Source organism: Apteryx rowi, unplaced genomic scaffold (genome assembly GCF_003343035.1).
Source record: "Apteryx rowi isolate R43461 unplaced genomic scaffold, aptRow1 scaffold_29, whole genome shotgun sequence".
NCBI classification, from domain to species: domain Eukaryota; kingdom Metazoa; phylum Chordata; class Aves; order Apterygiformes; family Apterygidae; genus Apteryx; species Apteryx rowi.
Window position 1 is genome coordinate 4,089,851 of NW_020449307.1, and position 19,172 is coordinate 4,109,022.

The 19,172-nt window shown below is 41.1% G+C and overlaps 1 protein-coding gene across 1 annotated transcript in view; it reads right to left on the reverse strand.

The window, feature by feature from the left end:
• Positions 1-19,172, reverse strand: part of ADARB2 (adenosine deaminase, RNA specific B2 (inactive)) — a 325,694-nt gene that overhangs the window by 118,848 nt on the left and 187,674 nt on the right. The gene's annotated exons all lie outside the window — the stretch shown is intronic.

A 19,172-nucleotide genomic window follows, 5' to 3' on the forward strand; every position in this document is an offset into this window, starting at 1 on the left:
TACTTTACTTGTCCAATGTTTCTTAAACAGTATTCTTTTAAAAACACAATGTGGTCATTATAAACCTGTGCTAAATAATTCATTTGGTTTGCATGGGGTATGAGATTACTGTGGATGGGTCAACTGATGCAATAATGTGAACTCAGCAACAAAACCTCTTGAAAAATTGGGTTTATTTCTTTAAAGCAGCATTTGCAGCTATTCAAATAGTTACATCCTTACAGTCATGTTAGCCTTAATTTATTTTGAAAAGGGGGGAGACAGGGAGGGAAGAGATCCTGCACATCAGAAGATGACTCTCTACCTCCATTCTGATGTCTTAGTCAATTCAGGCTTGGGCTGACAGTGACTGACAGGAAGAGGAGATTCTTTACACAAAAGCAAAATATGGCAAATTTGCAGGGAAAATAGCAATGTCTTTAAAACACAGCACTTACTGAGAGAGGCTCACAGCCTTTTAAATTATGGTTTGTACAGCCACCATGCTGCATCATTTAGTTTAAGCATCCAGTTCCCACATAGGGGTTTGCTTGCTTGGTTTCAGAATCAGCCTTTACAGCTGAATTTGAGAACCAGCCATCGAGTCAGGAGTTCCTGAATGTGCAGTGCTCGCTGTGGCATTGCCCAAGTGCTTTTTGTTTCATGAGCAGGTGTGAAGTCTCTTTGTGATGCTCTTTTCTACCCATTCTAACAAATTTTTGCTATGGTGCTTGTGCATGACTACTATGGGGTACCAGTGTGGCTGGGATTGTGGTCTCAGTTCGTTCCCTCTCACTGCAGTGTTTAAGCTGAAAGTGTGGCTGCCCTAAAGACTTCGGACAGGCTCATGTTTCTGTATGGACCAGACAGCAAACTGGGCATGGCTGTATTCCTGATTTAGGAGATCTAGTTTGGTGCCTTACATTGTACAGGATGAATTCAAGCCTGCATATATCTGCAAGGGCGCCTAAGACATGCCAGTTCTTCTTTGGTTTGCTTTGTGTTCTCTCACTCCAACACAGGGAGGTCTGAGAGAGACTGGCCTGTTTGCAGGTGCTACCACAGTTGCTTATGAGTCCACAGATTAAAGTGTGCATTGCAGCTTCCGTGAAGGAAGCAGGGCGAGCTGAGAAGGCAAAGGGAAACGGCAGCATCGGGCAGCCACCGCAAAAGGCATGATTTAGCCCAGCGCGTGCTACACCTGTACATGCAGGGAGCTATGAGCCAGAGGCTTTAGAGGTTTTGACCAGGTAGAAGGAAATGCCTACTGCTGCAAAGCCAAACTCAGAGGAGGCTAGTACCACTGCGCAAGATCTGCACCRTATGGCTGGCACAGAGGTGGATGTCAGACAGACACTGAAGCTATAACTGTGGCTGTGCCTATACTTTTTCCATTGGTACAAGCCCAGCCATAGAGATACACTGTTAACATGGTTTCTGGCGTGATTTTGACTCAGGCCAACCAGTCAGGGGCCCAGAAAAGCTCAAATACAATTCAAGTGTTAGCATAGCCCAGGAAGCCACCTTGTCTGGATGGAGGGAGAATTTAGCTGTAAGGTTGTGAACTAAGCTGTGCCACTTTGTCTCAGGGCCAGGGAATGGTCCCTGGCCTGTTTCACTTACTGGTACAGACGTAGCAATGAAGAATGGCAGCTCTGTGTATGTTCCAGGACTGTGGGATCATAAAGGCTCACAGGATAAGCTGGGGCAGAAATGGATATGTTCTCCACAGAGTCATAAGAAATATTGCTAGTTAACACGCTGGGTACAAAGTGAAACAGCTCAGCTTTCACTGCCCTTGCTAGCAGAGCTGGGAAGGAAGATCATTCTTTGGGTAATTATTCTTTGAGATCCAGAGTGGAGCAGTAAGATTATCTTAAGTGACAGAGAAAGCCTTAACAAGACAGTAAGTATGTGTTTATGGGCGACGGATACTACATGGTGCATGCCATGATCTTGCTCAGCAGACACAATACATGAGTCCTTTACCCAAGAACAAACCAACTGTTCAGTGCAAGCGCAACAGGTCCAACATGTCCAATGTAAGATCTCTCATTAGCCTGCCCTGCCCAGGTAATTTGTGGAACTCACTGCTGCAGGAAATCTCCAAATTTAAATGATCTGGCAATTGCTTCACTTACTTTAAAGCCTAGACAACAGGCATGAGTGGAAAAAGGTATGTGATAAGACATTTTGGCTCCCAGGTGAAGTCCCATTGGCMTCATGAGCCCTTGAGAGCTGTCAGTCAATGCAATTGGAGCAGCACTTCTAACTCTAATCTGTATTGGTAGAGCAGCTCAAAGGAAAAAAAGGTCTGTGCACTAGAAGAAATGAAAGGTTTAAAAGGTATACGGCCATTCTTGTCTGCAGATAAGCTGGTTGGCATCCCTGAGATTTGGCCTCTGAGGTGGACAGTTACTAAAGATCTGCTTTTAACAACTGTTTTTCAACCCAATGCATTTGCAGTGATATCCCACACTGACCCACATGGAAACAGTAAAGATAGCTTTTCTAGGAYGTAGCAGAGGAGTATGTTGAGAGAAGAATCTTCTGGTTGAATAAAATTTTTGCCTTTGATATTTTTTTTAAAAGCAGGGAGACAAGGGAATATGCAGATTTAGAAATTTAGTTTTTTAAAAGAAAAAAATATTTAGCATTACCCTGTTTTTGTTCTCTGCTTCAGCAGAGATGTGAAATGAAGATGTGAAACATTGGAACACATTTTGTCTTGCCTGATAACCAAATGGAAGACAAAGCTGGGAACATTTTCATAGTCAGCATTTCAGGAGAAGGCTTTTCGCTACACTAGACAGGTTCTTCTTTGAGTTAGAAGTCAGATGTGTGCATGCCAGAACCATGAAGACTTCCTCTGAAAGTGGGCAACAAGTTCCATATGCATCACCCCCCCACAAAAGGACCCACCCTCATGCTTCCCCTGGAACTTGATCTTGGCCGGCTAAGCACAGGAGTCTGTTGTAAATAGATCTACTTGCTGCCTTTATAACTAAGGTATCTAGTTTTGTATCAGAGAATATCTTTCTGCTCTATGATTGATCAGTACTAAGCAAAATGGGGTCCTTGTCCAAGCTGAGAGCTCTGAAATGCCATTATAATAAGTAACAATAACAGTTTATGGTATTATGATTCTGCAGAGAACACTGAATGCGGAGCAAGAGTTAGCTCAGGGGGGTGGTACCAGAACTAATCCTTTTACTTCTGTGCTTCCTGTTCTGGCTATATATTGACCCAGAATTGCTACAATCTGAAAGCTTTTGGGGACACTACATGTTATGCCTGGCTGACACTGCCGATGCCTAACACACTGCGGGTGGTTCATGCTTTGCACATGTGCTCTGGCTTTTCTGTAGTTGGCTCTGTCAGTGGAGGGTCCCCATGCTTGGGGGGACCCTCAGGTGGTGGAGACGCACCGCTATGGCATCGCTGCCAAGTCTCCCCAGCTTCTGGAGCAGCCCTGCGCCCCAGGTCACTGAGTGACAACCCTCCCTCCCTCCCCTCCCCAAAGAGCTGGCTGGCATCAGGGCTGCAGCACACCGCCCTGCTCATTTACTCTGGGGTCAAAATAACTTCCAGTTTATTACTGAGGAAGCAGAAAGGGCCATCAACAAAGCCAAGAGTGTGATTGGTAAGGATTCGTACAATACAATTCGAGGTACAGGACATATCCTTTGGGATATGTTTAGTTGATCAGACCCCTTCACGTCGTGGGCTTTAGCCAATGTATGCAGCATTTGGGACATTATTTCTTTTCACAGCACCCTGTCCTGCAGCTCTCCTCCTTTCAGAGAATGAAAATGATGGGTTTTAGTGGCAGTTTCACAATATGAATATAAATAGGCATTTGAGTAGACAAATTTCAGTGGCTATACTTCAGCACTTTGTAACAGCCCACTCCAAGCTCCTTTAAAATGAAAGACCATTTACAGAATGAAACACATTGCGTTGTAAAATATTAGTTTCTTATTACTTCTAGTAAAGAGCAAAGTAAGTAAAAACACAAGGTGGTTGATGGATTTTATATAAGAAAGGCAACGTGTATGTGTGTTGTTCTCTATTACATTACACAGAAATCAATCTGAAATCTAGTTCAGCCTAGTAAAATTAGATCTAAAACTATTTAATTTTGTTTCAAGAGTGTTTTTCTCTCCTGATGCCTCACTAGAGGACACATAGAGATAAAAACCCTTGAGTTATTATCAGTTTATGTGCACCTCCGTCTGCCTGTGGAGTGTACTGTATTATGTATTTTCTAAGTGATCCGGCTGTGGCTTGGAGATGGCAGTTTAAAAATCATGTTGTTGCAAGCTTCTTATATTATTTGAACATTCATTTTGGAAATATTTTTATTTTGCATTTCATAAATTGTTACAGACTTTTCTTTTCATCTTTTTTTCTTTTTTTTTATGTCACTTTGGAAAACAGGAGAAGCACAACAGGGAATGACTGTGGAAAAGCTATCAGTGGTCGGCTCTGTGTGCTGAAGTCTTGCAATGCAGGGCATAAAAAGGGCTAGTGGATTTATTAAGGATATAATAAAGCTGCGTAATCAACACTAGCTATTACGATTTGATTGTATGCCAGCTGCATATCAAACAGTATTATTGAAGAGCATATGTCTATACCTTTAAGGCAAAACTGAATGGCTTCTTCAGCTACATGGGAAACTAGTTGGGCTAGTATTAAGGTGAACAGGTTAATTTTGAAATTTCTTACCCATTAGGCTGTGTCTATATACAAGTCTGAACTATTTCAGTAAGTAGCTAAACTGTGACAGAAAAGTATATGAACATGCTCAGTTTGGCTTAAGAGAGGTTTACCTGTCACTAGTTTAAACCTGTTAACTGAATAAAGATCATGTGAAAAATAAATAGGAGTGGTGTGTGCTGAAATAAGAGCACTAAAGTTAGCAGAAGTATTTAAAAGGACCCCTGAAACCACTAAGCAAAAATGATGCTGCTCTGTATGTAGATGTGCTCAGCAGTGCTGAGATGTGGGCAGGCGGAAGCCACTGCCTGTGCAGACATTACTACAGAGGGTGTCTCAGGGCTGCACAGGCAGCAGGACAGGGGGGTGCAAAGCTCAGTGCTGCGCTACCTGATTTTGAGAGGTTTTGCCACCTTCTGAAACCAACAGTTCACTCAGATGCCTAAAGCCTTAGGTAGGACTGAGCTGTTAATGCCAAACTTCAGTTCTCCATGCTCTAAATATCCAAGTTCAGAGAGGAGGCATCAACGGGTACAGATAAATGCCTGCTGAGATAAGTACAATGAATCCCTCTCAGAAGGTGCCTACTGATTACACTGGGGACCTGGATTACTCAGTTGACTAGCTTGTTGATGTCCAAAGTTAGGTGAGATGATTTCTATCCTTTCTTAGACATCTACCTTGCCAGGAAGTCTTGATCTATGTCCTAGTGGGTGTTCTCCTAGCCTGCTGCTGGTCCTGCTTCCCTGAGCAATGCAGCCGCAGCAAGAAGGCTTTGCTGTTGTCAGTTTTCCATGATACTTCAGTCTTTGATCTTCACATAAGTTGGGGTAACTGCCTGGTTTGTGCATTACGAAGGAGCGATCAGGAGTCCTTGATGTTCACAGAGTTCACAATGAGGGCACTCAAAGAATCACATGCATAAGGAGTTATTGTACACGGGGAGACTATAAGAAAAATTTCATATAGGTGCAGCGTAGATAAACAGCTAAGTATTTCTTTAATCCTTTACAAGATGACAGTTCTTACTGTGTAATGTGTAGATCACCTAATACGGACACTATGTTGTGCCTCACATGAACACAAATTGCTCTTCCAGTCCTTCTAAACTATCCAATCTGTAACAATATCTTCGAGGCCACATATGAACATAGCTGTTCATCTCCCTTCCCCAGCTGATGAAAGGACCAATGTGAAACGGCCCCAGCCGAGGGCAGACACTGCCAGTGAACTTGCCAGGACTCCTCTCTGAGCTGTAACCTACTCCTTCCAGAGCTGAATTCTGCTTGAATGTTAGGAAATGAATGCACTGCATCAGAAAAGGTCCAATCAGCAATTAGTGGTTAAAGACTCTGTTTAATCTGCTCTCTGTTCACTAACTGTAAACCAGCCACATATGACCGCTGTCTCTTGTACTTCTGTAATAACACATATTTACACCGAATCCTGCCCTGATCTATCCTTTATAACATGAGGCAGTCTTCTGCAGATCAGTCTGTCTGTGGGAAGACACTACTAAAGGCACTACTGTTATATTTTAGGAATGCTTTTACTGTGATATGTGCATTTATTCAGAGCAAACAATTAACTTCATGTGATGTAAGAGAGCTGAGCTTTATAGGTTTTTCTCAGACAAGATGCTACTGATCAGAAGTCAGGTCTGCTAATTCAGACAGTTATTTAAGTATTTAGGCACTTAAATTCCCATTTGATATGGGGAGCTGAGACAGCTAAAAGGAGTTAGGTGAAGCCTTGTGGATGTCCCAGGTGTTTCACATGTTAAGGCATGAACCTTTAATACTTATTAAGGTTTCTGTTACAGCCTGCACAGTCTGAAAGTTTCAGGTTGATCATTGATAATTTGTTAGTAGTTTCTTTACCTTTTCTGTCTTTATTCAATCACTCCACATATGGCTTTAAATCTGCCCTTCGATTAAGTGACAACAAAGGAAAAGTTGGTAAAGCTTTACAAAGAAGGCTAAGTTTTCAGTGATGTGAAGGCAACTTGACACCTGACTCCCATCAACAATAATAATGGGGGCCATGCATCTAACTCTTTCTGCATTGTGCTGACATTGTACCCTTGAATGTTAGTACAGTCCAATAATTCTCCAAAGATGAGGCAGCTTATTTTCTCTGCCATTGCTGCTTTGTTGGCATTTTTATGGCATTCCCAGAAGTACTACCTGTCAGAGTTAGTACTTCCAAGGATGGCATTGCTTTGGGGTGATTGAGGATTGATGTAATTAAAGAGAAGGCAGTCTACTGCTTGCCCATGGGTATTTTATATCAAGCGTTTCACTGCACAGCTACAATTGATGATTTAAATGATGACAAAGTTGGGCTGCTCTGTATGTGCAACAGTGATTTCAACCTGGAGTTCAGGGATGTGAGATTCTTGTATTTTAGGCTAACATAATTCTGAAAATGTTGCAGAAATGGAACTTTCTAGGAAAACTGCAACCTTCTTACAAGCAATTTAATAACATCCCTGAAAAATGTACCAGAGACTAGTCACTGAAAAGGACTAGTCCCAGTCACAGCTAGGGACAAGAAAGATTCCCCAGTTCTGCCTACACTGTCAGTACTAATAAATTCCTGCTAAGAAATCCATACGGAGAAAAAGTCCTAACTATACATAAATGCTAATGGGCTGTAAGTGAGTTATCTTGAAGCAGATCTTGAACTCATTGCAGGTAGTTCAGTCAAAATCTCACCTTGAAGCTTAGGAGTAGTCACAAAGGTTATGAAAATATTGGGAATTATTTGGAAAGGAACAGAAAACAAAACAGAATACAGTATCACATCACTGTGCAAATTGATCATGTGTATTGTGAGGAGTTCTTGTTTTCTGTACTGGGATATCCAGCTACATCTACACATAGTCATTGTACATAGCCACTTCTGAAGCAGTCACCATAGGCTGTCTTTATAGTCGGTAAAGACATAGTCAATATAGTCTATGGCATTAGAGTACATTAATTTCACCCTAAAGTAAGTATATATTAGCCCTGTTCTGTTACTTGTATTTGTTAAAAGACATGTGAAATATCAGGCATATTATTATGTCATTGTTTACCCCTTAATAAACTAGTGAATTGGCAAAATCCAATATGAAAGTTGCTCTATAACACTGCAGAGAGCGCTTGATAAGGATGGTCTGGGAACATAAAATAGCTCTTTGTGCAGAAAGAAGAGGAAGCTTATTCTTCTCTTCCCTGCTGTAATGTCCATAAACTCCAATTACATTTATAACTTTGCATTAAATTGAATAAGTTATTTTACACAAGCACTTAAAAGTCTACTAAATATCCAATAACAGTTTTCTTTATTCCCTTGTTAGCAGCTGCCACTGTGCCAGGACTCACACAAGAACGAAAGTGATTTAGTGCATTGATTTGCAGTTGGCACGGCCCTCCATTCTCAAACAGAACTGATTAGCTTAGCAGGAAAGTGCCATTTACTTTTTATCGCATTTCTTTTCTGCTCATCTCCCTTCAGTGGCTGCCAAGAGGAACAGCAGAGCTGTAACCTCCTGAGCAGGGTGCTTACTTTCTTCAGCTCCAAATTCTGTAATTCTGAGGACTAATTTGTCTGGATGGTGCTGGAACATCAATACATATGCCAAGGTTATTGCTTTGATATGCTGAAAACAGATCCCAGTGAGCTCTTTCAGGCTGTTTCAACACAAAATTAACCCTGAATATGACAACTCTGTATGTGACAAAAAGTTCTAACTAAACCAGGATTTTAGCCCCACCCCTCCTCCCAATTTACTGGACTAGCTAATAGGAAAATAAAGTATCATGTCTAGCTGGGAAGATTCCTCCTGGGTGTGCCACTTCTGCTTCACAGACTGACCCCAGGGCTTGCCTTCTATAACATAACATTTGGAGGCCTGTATATACACTTCTGCACCTCTGATCTTCTGTGTATTGAAGCTGCTGTGGAAACTCTTGATTCACCAGTTAAAAGTAAAGATTTTCTGCAGCACAGAATGACTAGCAGCTGCAGTAAAAACAGTGGGAGTCATTGAATTAGCAATTATTTTCCCTTGAAGACCAATTCATGATAAAAGTCCTGTTTGCTTTGGATAAGACTCCGTAATTTCACAGGTCAGATCCTCAGCTGGGGTTGAAGCCAATGGACATATACGGAGCCAAGACCAGCTAAGGTCAGTGGAAAAACACTGATTCGTATGAGTTAAGGATCTGAACCCATAAACTTATCACTTATCACTTGTTAGTTCTTCACAGTTCTAATGCAAACAGGTCAAGAATTCCACAACAGCAAAGTTACTCAGGGAGGGGCATTAGTTATTTCCAATTCTGTTTTTACTGAGAAGCAAGAATAAGAAAAAATAGGAGTGGGTGGGAGGCTTAGAGCCATGGTTCAGAGTTATTTCTAGAAATGAAAAGATAAAGAGACAATTTTCCTTCTTACTTCCAGCTGAAATTCACTGGTAATAATATTAATCCTTTTGGACTCTTTATGGTTAACAGAGATGAAGAGGCTAATCTCTGACTCTTCCACACTGGAGGCTCCATTAGTTCTCCTAAATAGCTGGTGTAGCACCAAAGAGAAGGAAGTGCATATGCATTTGCCTCACTTCTCCTCTGATCTCAGCAAGAGATTATAAGACAGCTCCCATGCTCTGCTCTTTCATTTTAAAATGCAAAAGCTATTTGAAACCTTCCTCCCTCTGGCACAGGAAATCCTGGTGAGGAGAGAGCCCCTTTACTAGAAAATGTATACCTCACACTCTTCAAATGTATCTAACTCTGTTAGTCATGTGAATTCTTTTTTTCCCTCTTACAAGCCCTCTTTCCACAACAACAAATAAAATCCTCTTTTCTGGAACAGCAGGAGTTATTTGAATTGATTCAAAAGACCATAATATTTGGCATAGCTCATGAGCTCCTTACCAACTGGGGACACACTGACATGGGCACAAGATGACTACAGTCCTTTCCTAAACCACCTGAAACTAAAAGCTACATCTTTACCAAGAACCAAAATATAGCAAAGGTGGTATGATCGTGCTGACTCACTGTCAGCAGCACCTTACTCATTTGGTCCTCTGTCTCTTTTGTTCTACCAGGGGTGGAAAACTCTAATGACCAGGAGTGAGGTTCCTCTCACTTAACTGTAGACATCTGCATTGTGGATGTCTACATCTAAGGCAGTCCTCCTAGTGTCCCTTTATAACTAGCAGAGAGACACTTCAGAGAATAATTCACCGGGCCTTTTCTAGGACAAAATGAATTGTGTACTTAAACTCTGTTGATTATGAAGGGAACCTGGGGTGATTGGCTCAGGTATAGAGGTATTCATCTAGTCAGATGAATCCAACACCATGTGCCTGCTTATCCACACACCATTTCACACATGCTTCCATGAAATGGCCTCTGTGCCCTGCATCTAGGGTTTCTTACTGTAGGAACTCAGGCATAAGGTTGCAGGGGAAGGGAAAATAGTGGTCTAAGCACAACATAGTGGTCTATAAGGTGGCTGAGGCTCATATCTGTACCTGGAATGCACAGAAAATTAGACAGAGGCATGAGGTTCTGGCCTCTGGTCTCAAAATGTAACCCTGCATCAGAGCCTAAATGACACACCTAGGTTTGGAGAGCATCAGGTACCTCAGAAAGGGATAGCCAGCTGACAACATCATGAATAAGGATTTGAACAAAGTAGCCCACTAAGAAGCACTGAAGATTAGAGTGTGCCCCAGATCCCATCCCCATTCAAGGCTTAGAGAGCTCACTTAGAGTTACTAGAAACTCTTCCATTTGGGACTTGCTCCTGAAGACTGATGTCTAGGCTCTGTCTTTCAAAATGGGAGAAAACAGGAGCAGAGAATCATCCTTTTTTAAGGGATAGGGTACATGGGGGATGAAAGTGAAGGGACACCCTTTGTACCCAGTGTGACACAATTAGAATATTTATCCAAGGTATGGGAACTCTGAGTTTAACACCCGTCCACCTCCACCTGTGAGGAATCAAAGCCTTTTCTCTCATTTCCATAGGGAAAGTCCTATTTGCCTGGCTATTGTTTATGCTGGGCATTTGTAGAGCATTTGCTTCAAAGTTGTCTTTGCTTTTAAGTTGTCTTAAACTGTTTTGTTTTGAAAAAATAGAAAAGAATAATTTACTGAGTCACAAAGTGGGAATATAGAAACTAAGGAGTTCATATGGGAAAGGGGAAACTATTTCCAGTTCCAGCTATTTAATGCATGCTACAGCAGAAGGCCTTGGAAAAGGAACTGAAACCCAATCCTTCCCTTCAGAAGGGGTATCATCATTTAGCCAACCCACCTGGAAGATTTTGGCCCTCCCTGTGGCTGGGGTAATTTTTAATTCTTTTACAAAAGTCAGAATAGCTTCATGAGGACAATGCAGTGATTATGGCACTCTCATGAGAGAGAGAGATGTTAATCCCATTCAGCTGAGAAAAGGCTTGAACCTGTGCCTTTGCATCCTGAGCAATTCCATAAGATCTTGGATGAAAAGGGATCCACTTGCCCTACTGAAGAAAGTTGAAGCTGTAACCCTGGCATTTTCTGTGGCCTTGGGGAAGTAAGAATCCTCCAAATTGATAGATTCTAAGGGAAATCTTCAGAGGTGGAAAATGCCAAGGCGCTGTTTGTAGGTCCCAGGAGGGTTAGGTGCAACAGGAGTGCAGCTGGCTCAGCTCTGCTGGGCAGGGGGTTCTTCAACACAGGGCTGGAAGCAGATCATTAGACATGGGTACAACATTAATACTGAAAACTTAAATGCCTACAAAATTTGAGGTGCCCATAGAGGTAAGTGCCACTAGGGGGGAGAGAGAACTTGAGATCTAAGTTTAGGATTTAGAGATCCTGCTTAAATCCTCATATGGATCAAGTCTACAATTCTTACTGCTAATATTTATGAGGCTTTAAGGTCCCTGAGAGACACACTGTGAAGTGCAGACACCCCTTGAATGGGAAACAGTAGTTGGCAAGAACAACAGAAGCAAATAGAAAGTGAGGAATACTGAAACCATCTTAAACCAAGCGGGAGCTAGCAGGAGGCAGAATGCAATTAGCCGTGTCAGGATTTGTCCAAGACACGAGCGATTAATGAAGTTTCCACGAAAACTGCAGAAAGTGCTACGGAATTAGTAAATGATCACAAGTAACCAGAAACGCAGCATCTCGCTGCATTCAAAAGATCACAACTCAGTTTTGATTTCCACAGGCCCTGGGATAAAGCAGTCGGGGTGCCGTGGGGGCCGGGTGCTCTCCGGGACCACTGTCCGGAGGCTCCTGGCGGGGCAGAGCCAGGCCTGGCCGCAGGACCCGTYCCCTGCCCCAAGGGAGCGGGGCAGCCCCAGCCCTGGCATCGGGCACCACCTGGCTGCCTGGTCATGTAGTTGCTCTTGTGTGTGCATTTTAACCTCTAATGTAGACAGGTGAGTTTTCAACGCAGACAAAATAATAACAAACACTTAACAGCAATGCTGCTCCTCCACACTGCCAATTATGGCAGCCACTGATCCACCTAAAATACCAGTCTTTGCAGTAATTGTACATTCAACGATTGTGCTCACAGAGGCCTTGCTGGACTTTTGAGCCTATTGATTAAAACACGCCAGGTTCTTACCCGTAGTAAAGATATCATGAACGGCCACAGCTCGACTTCCCTTCCCTCTGAGTCCCCGTCGTGGTGCAGTAGCGTGGGGACTCTCTTTTATGGCACCTTAGTGCTGAGCCGCAGCAGGGCTGAACCTGTATGCTACCCTATGTGACATTACAAAATAATACCTACACCCTCACTTCTTCAGCACAAGAAACGGGCTGCACACCTGTTTGTTTGGTTTTATAGCACTCTGCCAAATTTTGAAACCCAGACACTGCAATGTATTTGGAGTTATGGGGGTCACCCCTGTAGTGCTGTGGCTAAAGACCAAGACAGTGGAACTATATTTGTTAACTTTTCCAAGGCGTTTCGTTGTCCAGGACCGTTCAGACATGCTAGGAAAATTGAAACACTTTGGCCTTGGCTGAAATCCATTGGATGGATTTACTTCATATTTGTTAAAAAAAGAGAGTGAAAGAGAGAGGGAGAAAGAAAGGGTGGCAATTTGTCTCCAGAAGCAGCCATGCAGTAAATCTTCAGCGAACAGAATTTTAGGGAAGAAATTTCATCAGGCTGTTTTTCCACTTCTATTCTGCTTCCAGCCTTTATAGATGGTTTTCAGGATAAACACAATTGTCTGATACTGATGATGTATATGCAAACAATCCCACTGTTTGTTTCCTCAGCTCTGAGTGACAAAACTGTGGGGCTGTAATGTGACCTCTGCCACTCCACAAATGACTAACAAAAATGGAATTTGTTCAATTCAAAAAGAAATGGAGAAAAGCAAAGCCATATCTTCCCCCCAAAAGGACAACAAGAACATAAAGTCAACCTCCACATGGCCCTGTTACTGTAAGGTGATTCAGGTTGTAGGTTGCAGGCTGTGTAACTGATATTTGTAGAGCTAGGGATCTGTCTAGCTCATGTCTACTGCTGAGAATTACTTGAGGCTAATAATTTGCTCAGTGCTTTTAAGCTTTTTTTTTTCCTGTTTGCAGCTTTGATTTTTCCAAATATATTTGTCAGTAGAATTTACTCAAATGTACTTTGTAAACATATTTCAGCCTATGCAAACTATTTGTTTTGACTTTTCACTACTCATGCTGTGTAACCAGTCACCTAAGGCAAACTATAGTTTTCCAGTGCTTTTGCAGATGACTGATCCCTGAAGTTCCCCGCACTGTTTTGTAGAACTCTACCATAATCTGTCTCCAGCCACCTAATACAGTTACCAGATGTGATTTCTCAGTCACATAACAAGGGTCACTATCCATTGGCTCTAATAGATATGCTTAGCATCCTGACAGACATGAAAACTATGATGGAGTGCATTTACACATGCACAAAATGAGTTGGAAAAGGAGCGTTTTCATTATACTTTTTAACCCAAATACATTTAAATTGTAAAACTCACTTCCAGAAATCTCTTTACAAACTGATAGCAAATACAAATGCTAGCCTGAAGAAAGCTTTGTAGAAAATAAGTACAATAAAGCTTCTATCCTAATAAGGATGCATTATTTTTAACAGGTGTCTGCTTGGCATCATCTATCTCTAATCAGGATGTTGATGAAGAGATCTGGAGCTCTGGACTGCATGACTACATCCCTAGTTTGAATCCATGCCATGGAATGCTTAAGTTATGGCAATACCATATGTTTTTTTACCATGGAAAAGGAGATGAGATTCCTGCTCCTGATGGATGGCAGTGCAATTCCTTTCCTAATGAATACAAAGAGGGAGCCTCTAAAGACTGAACCAAACCCAAATCTATCCTTTGACTGCCCTCGAGTTTTTCCTCTGGTCAGCTGTGACAGGACCCTGCTGAATGCAAGACAGCCTGTACTCATCTGCTGAGGGCATGATCAGCCCCTCCAGCATTACCAATTCTGCCCCTTCAAAAGGAATAACTGTGCTAAAACTTTAGAGAGAAATGGAAATGTTTTATCAAATTAGAGGGCTGACTAAGTCAGTAAATCAATGGGAATGTGATTCCTCCCACTTAATTTTAGCTATCTAAAAGTTAGGTGAATGGTCTAGTCTGGCCACCTTGGTTTATTCTAGTCAGAAGAAAGAGGGGAACTCACAGAATATGATTTATCCCTTCCTGAGATGGCCGTTTCAGAAAACAAGAAGGAGTCACCTTCTAGCAATATCTGTCTCTCACAGTGACTATAGAGGAGCTTACACTAGTGGCTAAGGTTAGATGAGATGAACGCCCCTTTCGCTCACTTGACCTGTAATGACTTCCAGTGCCAGGCTGTTAAAAGAAGACTAGTGAATTAATACAGAATTAATACTGCATTCATCTGCAGAGCTCAACAGGCAACAAAGATGGTGTTTTTATGGTTAGTTAACATGGCTTTTAGGAATGAGATTCCAGAAGAAATCTGACTGCTTATGATGTATCTGTGGGCAAAGGTGCAACAACATTCAAAGAACAGGGCTCCTGGATGTGAGTCATTTGCCGTAACTCCATGTATGGCCTCAGTGAAGTCCCAGGTGCCACTCAGGATGACGTTTATTTCTCACGACTTTGTTAGCAACATATGTTACGGAATAGAATAGAATATTTTGCATTTTTTAATATTCAGACTAGGGTCACACCTGGAGACTTCCAGCCTCTGCTAAATGACAACCTCTGACTGAAAGTGCAAATAACCTAAAATACCTTATTATGACTCCTTGTGATAAAAATCATCAGCATAATTATATGTGACATAATTTAAAGAAAATAAAGATCTCTGACCCAAAATAGGCAGCACATATTTTAAGTGCAGAGGAAGGTCGTTTTGCACTGTTATTTTGAGGACTCTGCTGACAGAGACTTTTCTGTAACATTCTAATTTGAATGCTGCTGTCTATAGCCTTTTGTGTAAATTTGTCCTTTCAGTGTACACTGTTGTCAATGAAAAGATACTGTAAGCGGGTTTCAAGGTGTGACTCACAGAAAGCTGGCAAAAGACCTCTCTGAGATTTTCAAAGCCATGCTACATATCTCCAGTTTTAATGGATCTTATATGCATGCAATCCTCTACAGCTTGGAAAATCTCTTCCCTAAGCTCTCTCCTCTCTACCAACAAGAACCAAGGTCATTCAAAGTGATTTTATAACATGACAACAATGATGATCTGTCAACACTTGTGGACATGGTTGATGACTATGAGTGTGCATTTGCATCACCTTCACATGCATACACATATACATCTACAAGAACCTTTATGGTTTTCCAAACATTGGTACCCAATTTGTACATCATAGCTTTCAAGCACCCAAACTCATTCAGGAGCCACCTACATGTCCAGAGTTTTTGGCATTTCGCGAAGATATTCATGTTTGAAACAGGGTTCCCCATGTACATGTGAAGGGAAAACCTTCATATTTGTTTCAATGAGTACGCTTTTGCAGACTTTTAGGTTTTTAAGGCCATTATGAGTACGCTCATACCAGAGAAACTAGGGCCATACAGAGGTCTCAACAGAGGTTAGTCTGGGAGAATGGCATCTTTACAAGGAGCAACACTATATATTTAGAAAAACATCTCATTTTGATTTAGAGTGCCCAGCTATCCCTGACAAATTGCCTATAAACACATCAGAAGAATAGGATTTCCTGACCAAAAAGGATGATTTTTTTTTTCTAAGGTCTGTTCTAAAGTATTACTGAAAAATGAAAAAATATCATAGCTTCTCCCGAAACAATTTAGAACCCTAAAAGGGAAGGCTTTCTTGCAGTCYTTCCTTTTTTTTACATGTTGCCTAGTTCTGACAGGGTGCCCAACAGGGCCACAGGGATTTACTGTCTGCTCTGTGGCAGGGGAAAAAAAAAAGTCCTCACATAAATAATTACATCAATTTTGCAATCAACAGGAAAAAAACAAACAACAAACAATGAGGTCAATGCTGAATGTACTAATCTTGCCAATGCTCTGTATAATTAAAACAATTTCACCTTGGAATCTGGCACTAATTATAACATGGAGCACCTCCAGGCCATAGCACTTCAGTGTGTGTTTATGGAAGCAGTTAGAACACAGGTTTCTGCATGGAGTATTTTCTAGTCTTTTTGTTTATGATTTCTTTTGGCAATTTTTTTGCACAATCTATTTGTTGCTCATTAGTTGTTGCTTCTTTCTGTTCCTACACCTGTATGACTTGAGAAATGCCACAATGCATTTCACTTATTAGCAAGATTCTTTGCAAAATCATTGAGACAAATGTACCAGCAAGATCCAAGTAAATYCAAAAGCAGCATTCGTATTTGATGCATACATCATTCATGGAGTCTGTTGCTGTTCTCTTACAGACAGTGATAGGCCAAGACTTTTAAAATAGTTGCCAGTTTTTAACACTGGCGTTTGGATTTCTTACATTCACATAGGGGCTCAGTTTTAAAGAGGAGCCTTAGAATTTCTTGAAAATGAATTATTATTTTTCTGGAAATCAATTTGCACAAGCAAAAAGGAGGCACCAAAAATCACACATGAAAACCTCAGCTTTGCCTTTCATTTTAACAGAGAAAATGGATCTCAGCCTCTAAACTTTAGGGAAATGCAGCTCTTACTTTAAACTTTAGCCTTAACACCTTTAATTGGCTAATTCAGGCTGCTTAGTCAAAATCTGTAGCAGTCTGATTCCCAATTTCGATTTCAGTTTTGTAACCTGGGCCTTGCTTTAATTCAAATACAGAAGATTTAGTCAGTTGAGTTCTTTAACATCGAGTGGTTTCAGTTAAAGAGATTCGTACTTGAAATGCATGCATTAGGCATTGGTACTGTTAAATTAATAGTGATGTATATGTGTTTGTAGGCACAGTGACCTTTATTAGCTTCTCATTATGTTCGAAAATAGTTCTTGTTATCTGACTGAATGAATTATGCTGTGCATTGTTATGGCTCAGGTAACCTATTGAAACTAGTTATTTTTCATCATATGTTAAATGTTAAAACTAACAAGCAGTTAGTTAAGCATTACACTGGAGACTGTCATCATGTCTTACATCCAAGAACATGCACTTTTAAAACTGTTCAGATTAAAGATGAATCAAAGAGCTTCAGCTTCAGGGATAGGACTGGAGGTGCACATGCTTACAGACAGAACTGGAGTATAAAATCCAACACAAATTGCTTTTAAAATTTAATAACTCACAAAATCTATGGTTAAGCACAGCCTGGTTGGGATAGATAAGTAAAATAAATACTGCAAAGTCAATTTTTAATAATCTCTGGCATGAAATTTAAGCACAAGAGAAAACATTTCACARTCGAGTCAGAAGCTTTTTGTAAATGATCAAATGAGAATTTTAAACCCCCTTACCTACCAATGCAAAATACATTCAATTTATCCTTTAGTCCACACAGCATCTTCCTAGATTTCTTTGTTTAAATGCTTTTTACTTCTAATAGAGCCTTTGTTATAAACCCTTTTAGAACTATAGTTGTTTGCAACAATGTCAGAAGGAGATAGGCAGATACTGAAGCATGTTGTTTGATGGTGAATCCTCAAACCACATGCAGTCACAGGAAATAATGTAGTTAGTTCCTGTGTTAGCYTGGTTACAAGCGGTCTGGTGTATTTATCTAATTATTGAGACAAAACATTTACAACTGAAGGGATTTTGCTATAAGAGGTTTATAAAACTCTGATTTAGGCTGATCTTCAGTCTCTTAATGCCAAGCAAAAACTGGCCTTCAAGCAACATTTTTACATGATGAAGAATAAAATCCCAGATGGATTATGACAAGTCCGTGTCGTCCTGAAAGAGAAATCAAAATGAAAAGCAGGAAAAATTAAACGGCAAGGATAACATATATATACACACAGTCATACAGGGAGGGAGAGAGAAAATGTGAAGATTTGTACATATTTTATGCATCTGGAATCACTATGCTAACATGCTGTTTATGCTAAGAGGTGCACCATCTGCAAGGAATAAAGAAAAGGGAGAGATTATACCATATTATAGGGAAATCATATTTTGACTTTATTATTATGGTTGTGGCTATTTTATGAAAAGGGGGTGGATTAATAATTGTCTAACCAACCAAAAGGGAAGGAGAAAGCAAAATGGATTTTTCAGAGAAACAGATTGTCGCAATTATTATTGATGCAATAATAAGGGGCTTGCAAAAGAGAGYGGCGGGAGGAGGAGAGAGGCTGTGGGAACAAAGGGAGGCCAAGTCGTGTGGTGGGAGAGAGGCGAGAGCTCGGGTGGCTGCGGGGCTGCGAGTGGCGGCACTGACTCGGTATCAGCACCAAAGACAATGCACCCAAGGAGGAAGAGATGTTCTTTTCTGTCCTGGACTTACTGCAGAGAAGATGCCAATAAGGCACAAGACTTGTGGCTAGACAACCCTAGATAGCTGTACCCTAGTTTTATCTAAATAGCAGTTACAAGCAGTTATTTTATGTAGAATGAGACATTTATGATTCTATCATGATGCAGTGTAGAAAAATACAGGTCTAGTATGATAGCAGAGGCCTTGAGAAGTGGAGACATGGGATGGGGCATAGAGGAGCCCAGGCATGGGGTGATAAGAGATGGGGCACAGGGCGGCACTGGAGACCCCACGGCTATTAACAGCTTACTAATGCTCAGTTAAAAAGATGCGAACCTAGAGCTGAAGAAAACTGGTTTTAGGAGCAGCAAAGAGAACAAAGAAGCAGTACCTAACATGCATAAAATGAACCATATATAGTAAATGTGGATGCAACATGGAGCTGAAGACAAACGAAGAAAGAGAAAGATGTAAATGTGTGTTAGCAAACAAATAAAAATGGCCCCAATTTGATCTTCAGGGGAGAACAGGAAACCATCAACATGAACATCACATTCTTCCTGGCAAAGGATTCTAGATGCTGATG